The sequence below is a fragment of the Eriocheir sinensis genome, unplaced genomic scaffold (assembly GCF_024679095.1).
Source record: "Eriocheir sinensis breed Jianghai 21 unplaced genomic scaffold, ASM2467909v1 Scaffold685, whole genome shotgun sequence".
Taxonomy (NCBI): Eukaryota; Metazoa; Arthropoda; class Malacostraca; order Decapoda; family Varunidae; genus Eriocheir; species Eriocheir sinensis.
In genome coordinates this window covers 79,001-85,000 of record NW_026112037.1, presented here as the reverse complement: position 1 = coordinate 85,000, position 6,000 = coordinate 79,001, and the positions used below count along the sequence as shown (strand labels likewise).

The 6,000-nt window shown below is 52.9% G+C and overlaps 1 protein-coding gene and 1 long non-coding RNA gene across 2 annotated transcripts in view; both read right to left on the bottom strand.

Moving 5' to 3' along the window:
• LOC126993837 (uncharacterized) overlaps positions 1-1,534 on the bottom strand; it is a 1,836-nt gene extending 302 nt beyond the window's left edge. The window contains exons 1-3 of the long non-coding RNA XR_007748329.1: positions 998-1,534; positions 730-933; positions 1-695 (exon numbers count right to left, since the gene is read on the bottom strand). The exon at positions 1-695 is cut by the window's left edge and continues 302 nt beyond it. This is a non-coding gene — a long non-coding RNA (uncharacterized LOC126993837). The remainder of the gene's footprint in view (positions 696-729; positions 934-997) is intronic.
• Positions 1-6,000, bottom strand: part of LOC126993835 (complement C2-like) — a 47,539-nt gene that overhangs the window by 32,971 nt on the left and 8,568 nt on the right. The gene's annotated exons all lie outside the window — the stretch shown is intronic.

Genomic DNA, 6,000 nt, shown 5'->3' with positions numbered 1-6,000 from the left:
AGAAAACATATGAATATAAAAAAAGTTGTTGTGTTGAGGTAAGTGTATTTGTCTTTATACAAAGGAGGATGGACGCCACACAGCAGCCCCTCAGGAGGATGTCGCCTGCTGCTGTCCATGGGAAGGCGTCCTCAGGCACCTGAAATCACAATGCAGAGAGTGCCACCTTACTCGTCAGCAACAGAGGCAGTGTGCGCTGAAGACACGCTCAACACACACACTCACTAACACAACCACCTCTACCAAAGCCTTGTTGTCACCAGGCTCAAAACACTAGTACCCACCATAGAATTACTAACACAACCACCTCTACCAAAGCCTTGTCAAACTACCACCACACCCCAGAACACTTCCTGCCCATGGTGCCCCACTGCCTGCCACCCCAGAACACTTCATGACACCTGCACACACTGCCCATGGTGCCCCACACAGCCTGGCACCCCAGAACACTCCCTACTCCAGTGCCCAATGTTCCACTCCCTCCGTGCCAACCTCAAAGCATTCCCAACCAGGCTCCACATCCACAGGCCTTATCTAGAGGACCTGCCACCCCTCAGCCCTAAGCCCCAACACTGCCTTCCAAGCCCTCAGCCCTCAGCCCCAACACTGCCTTCCAAGCCCTCAGCCCTCAGCCCCAACACTGCCTTCCAAGCCCTCAGCCCTCAGCCCCAACACTGCCTTCCAAGCCCTCAGCCCTCAGCCCCAACACTGCCTTCCAAGCCCTCAGACCTCAGCCCCAACACTGCCTTCCAAGCCCTCAGTCCTCAGCCCCAACACTGCCTTCCAAGCCCTCAGCCCTCAGCCCCAACACTGCCTTCCAAGCCCTCAGTCCTCAGCCCCAACACTGCCTTCCAAGCCCTCAGCCCTCAGCCCCAACACTGCCTTCCAAGCCCTCAGCCCTCAGCCCCAACACTGCCTTCCAAGCCCTCAGCCCTCAGCCCCAACACTGCCTTCCAAGCCGCCCTCAGCCCCAACACTGCCTTCCAAGCCCTCAGACCTCAGCCCCAACACTGCCTTCCAAGCCCTCAGCCCTCAGCCCCAACACTGCCTTCCAAGCCCTCAGCCCTCAGCCCCAACACTGCCTTCCAAGCCCTCAGCCCTAAGCCCCAACACTGCCTTCCAAGCCCTCAGTCCTCAGCCCCAACACTGCCTTCCAAGCCCTCAGCCCTAAGCCCCAACACTGCCTTCCAAGCCCTCAAGTGTACACACAGTATTTGATCCTATCCTATCCGCTAACACTGTAGGAACTCTGGAGGCACCCCAGAGAGAGAGAGAGAGAGAGAGAGAGAGAGAGAGAGAGAGAGAGAGAGAGAGAGAGAGAGAGAGAGAGAGAGAGACAGGGGGTCAGGGGTCAAGCTGTACCTAGCCAACTTGACCCTACATGAAAACAACACACATCACCCTTGACCTCGAATATATTATAAACTTGAGGTTAATGCTTGGATATGTAAAGGTCATGATAAATTACTTTCTGAACATAATGACATCGGTTTTCACATTATAACACCTGTAGTAGTAGTAGTAGTAGTAGTAGTAGTAGTAGTAGTAGTAGGAGAGATGAGGAGAGATGTGGAGAGAGAGAGAAGATGAGAGAGGTGGAGAGAGAGATGAGGAGAGATGTGGAGAGAGAGATGAGGAGAGGTGGAGAGAGATGAGAGAGAGCGGGAGAGAGAGAGAGAGATGAGGAGAGAGGTGGAGAGAGAGATGAGGAGAGAGGTGGAGAGAGAGATGAGGAGATAGGTGGAGAGAGAGATGAGGAGAGAGGTGGAGAGAGAGAGAGATGAGGAGAGGTGGAGAGAGAGATGAGGAGAGAGGTGGAGAGAGAGATGAGGAGAGGTGGAGAGAGAGATGAGGAGAGAGGTGGAGAGAGAGATGAGGAGAGAGGTGGAGAGAGAGAGATGATGAGAGAGGTGGAGAGAGATGAGGAGAGAGGTGGAGAGAGAGATGAGGAGAGAGGTGGAGAGAGAGAGATGAGGAGAGAGGTGGAGAGAGATGAGGAGAGAGGTGGAGAGAGAGATGAGGAGAGAGGTGGAGAGAGAGATGAGGAGAGAGGTGGAGAGAGAGATGAGGAGAGAGGTGGAGAGAGAAGAGAGGTGGAGAGAGATGGAGAGGTGGAGAGAGAGATGAGGAGAGAGGTGGAGAGAGATGAGGAGAGAGGTGGAGAGAGAGATGAGGAGAGAGGTGGAGAGAGAGAGATGAGGAAAGAGGTGGAGAGATGAGGAGAGAGGTGGAGAGAGAGATGAGGAGAGGTGGAGAGAGAGATGAGGAGAGAGGTGGAGAGAGAGATGAGGAGAGAGGTGGAGAGAGAGATGAGGAGAGAGGTGGAGAGAGAGATGAGGAGAGAGGAGGAGAGAGAGATGAGGAGAGAGGTGGAGAGAGAGAGATGAGGAGAGAGGTGGAGAGAGAGATGAGGAGAGAGGTGGAGAGAGAGATGTGGAGAGAGGTGGAGAGAGAGAGATGAGGAGAGAGGTGGAGAGAGAGATGAGGAGAGAGGTGGAGAGAGAGATGAGGAGAGAGGTGGAGAGAGATGAGGAGAGAGGTGGAGAGAGAGGTGGCGAGAGGTGGAGAGAGATGAGGGAGAGGTGGAGAGAGATGAGGAGAGAGGTGGAGAGAGAGATGAGGAGAGAGGTGGAGAGAGAGATGAGGAGAGAGGTGGAGAGAGATGTGAAGAGAGTGGTGGAGAGAGAGATGAGGAGAGAGGTGGAGAGAGAGAGATGAGGAGAGAGGTGGAGAGAGAGAGATGAGGAGAGAGGTGGAGAGAGAGATGAGGAGAGAGGTGGAGAGAGAGATGAGGAGAGAGGTGGAGAGAGAGATGAGGAGAGAGGTGGAGAGAGAGAGGTGGAGAGAGAGATGAGGAGAGAGGTGGAGAGAGAGAGAGATGAGGAGAGAGGTGGAGAGAGAGAGAGAGAGGTGGAGAGAGAGATGAGGAGAGAGGTGGAGAGAGAGATGAGGAGAGAGGTGGAGAGAGAGATGAGGAGAGAGGTGGAGAGAGAGATGAGGAGAGAGATGTAGAGAGAGGTGAGGAGAGAGAGGTGGAGAGAGATGAGGAGAGAGGTGGAGAGAGAGATGAGGAGAGAGGTGGAGAGAGATGAGGAGAGAGGTGGAGAGAGAGAGATGAGGAGAGAGGGTGGAGAGAGAGATGAGGAGGTGGAGAGAGAGGTGGAGAGAGATGAGGTGAGTGGTTGAGAGAGATGTGGAGAGAGGTGGTGAGAGAGAGATGAGGAGAGAGGTGGAGAGAGAGTTGTGGAGAGTGGTGGAGAGAGAGATGAGGAGAGAGGTGGAGAGAGAGATGAGGAGAGAGGTGGAGAGAGAGGGGGAGAGAGAGGTGGAGAGAGAGATGAGGAGAGAGGTGGAGAGAGAGATGAGGAGAGAGGTGGAGAGAGAGAGGAGACGAGAGAGAGATGTGGAGTGAGGTGGAGAGAGAGATGAGGAGAGAGGTGGAGAGAGAGAGATGAGGAGAGAGGTGGAGAGAGAGATGAGGAGAAAGGTGGAAGAGAAGAGAGAGAGGGTGGAGAGAGAGATGAGGGAGAGAGGTGGAGAGAGAGATGAGGAGAGAGGTGGAGAGAGAGAGATGAGGAGAGGTGGAGAGAGATGAGGAGAGGTGGAGAGAGAGGAGAGAGGTGGAGAGAGAGATGAGGAGAGAGGTGAGAGAGATGAGGAGAGAGATGAGGAGAGAGAGAGGTGGAGAGAGAGATGGGGAGAGAGGTGGAGAGAGAGATGAGGGAGAGAGGTGGAGAGAGAGAGATGAGAGAGAGGTGGAGAGAGAGATGAGGAGAGAGGTGGAGAGAGAGATGGGGAGAGAGGTGGAGAGAGAGAGATGAGGAGAGAGGTGGAGAGAGAGAGATGAGGGAGAGGTGGAGAGAGATGAGGAGAGAGGTGGAGAGAGAGGAGGGAGAGAGAGATGAGGAGAGAGGTGGAGAGAGAGAGATGAGGAGAGAGGTGGAGAGAGATGAGGAGAGAGGTGGAGAGAGAGATGAGGAGAGAGGTGGAGAGAGAGGTGAGGAGAGGTGGAGAGAGAGATGAGGAGAAAGGTGGAGAGAGAGATGAGGAGAGAGGTGGAGAGAGAGAGGGATGAGGAGAGAGGTGGAGAGAGAGATGAGGAGAGAGGTGGAGAGAGAGAGAGAGATGAGGAGAGATGTGGAGAGAGATATGAGGAGAGAGAGAGGTGGAGAGAGATGAGGAGAGAGGTGGAGAGAGAGAGGTGGAGAGAGAGATGAGGAGAGGTGGAGAGAGAGATGAGGAGAGAGGTGGAGAGAGAGATGAGGAGAGAGGTGGAGAGAGAGAGATGAGGAGAGAGGTGGAGAGAGATATGAAGAGAGCTGGATAGAGAGAGATGAGGAGAGAGGTGGAGAGAGAGATGAGGAGAGAGGTGGAGAGAGATGAGGAGAGGTGGAGAGAGATGAGGAGAGAGGTGGAGAGAGAGATGGAGAGAGAGAGAGGAGAGAGGGTGGAGAGAGAGAGATGAGGAGAGAGGTGGAGAGAGAGAGGTGGAGAGAGAGATGAGGAGAGAGGTGGAGAGAGAGATGAGGAGAGAGGTGGAGAGAGATGAGGAGAGGTGGAGAGAGAGATGAGGAGAGAGAGAGAGAGAGAGGAGGTGGAGAGAGATGAGGAGAGGTGGAGAGAGAGATGAGGAGAGGTGGAGAGAGAGATGAGGAGAGAGGTGGAATAGAAGAGAGAGATGAGGAAAGAGGTGGAGAGAGAGAGATGAGGAGAGAGGTGGAAGAGAAGAGAGAGATGAATAGAGAGATGAGGAGAGAGGTGGAGAGAGAGATGAGGAGAGAGGTGGAGAGAGAGATGAAGAGAGAGAGGTGGAGAGAGAGAGAGAGAGAGAGAGGTGGAGAGAGAGAGATGAGGAGAGAGGTGGAGAGAGAGAGATGAGGAGAGAGGTGGAGAGAGAGGAGAGGGAGGAGAGAGAGGGTGGAGAGAGAGATGAGGAGAGAGGTGGAGAGAGAGATGAGGAGAGAGGTGGGAGAGAGAGATGAGGAGAGAGGTGGAGAGAGAGAGAGATGAGAGAGAGATGAGAGAGAGGTGGAGAGAGATGAGGAGAGAGGTGGAGAGAGAGATGAGGAGAGAGGTGGAGAGAGAGATGAGGGAGAGAGAGATGAGGAGAGAGGTGGAGAGAGAGATGAGAGAGGTGGAGAGAGAGATGAGGAGAGGTGGAGAGAGAGATGAGGGAGAGGTGGAGAGAGAGAGATGAGGAGAGGTGGAGAGAGAGATGAGAGAGGTGGAGAGAGAGATGCGGAGAGAGGTGGAGAGAGAGATGAGGAGAGAGGTGGAGAGAGAGATGAGGAGAGGTGGAGAGAGATGAGGAGAGAGGTGGAGAGAGAGATGAGAGAGGTGGAGAGAGATGAGGAGAGAGGTGGAGAGAGAGATGAGGAGAGAGGTGGAAATAATAATAACAATAATAATAATAATAATAATAATAATAATAATAATAATAATAAAAATATTACTAATAATAACAATAATAACACTCACCTCTATCTGGTCAATGCACTCCCTGACAATGGTGGGCAGCTGGATGCCATCGTGTGCCGGGCAGCGCTGGACGGCCAGGCACAGCGGCACTCAAACACTGGCATTTCCTCTGGGAAGGGAGGGGGGAATTAGATAGAGATAAATAAATAAACTGGTTGATGTGTGACATTAATGGTGTGTGTGTGTGTGTGTGTGTGTGTGTGTGTGTGTGTGTAAATCTACTGTTCTTTCCTCCTTTTCTTCCTACCTTCCTCCGTCTTCTTCTTCTTAAACCTCTTTTCTCCTCCTTCCTCCTCCTCCTTCTCCTTCCGCTTGTCAATGTTTCTCCACCTTCTCCTCCTCCTTTCTCTTGTGGAGGACCTTGAAGGATTTTTGCTTCTTGGGCTTCAAAGGATTCCTGGAGGGTAGGATCTTATTATTATTATTATTATTACTGCATTATTACATTATCTGGGCCTGAGAACACACACACACACACACACACACACACACACCGCTCATGTGTGACAAACTTGCTGAGCT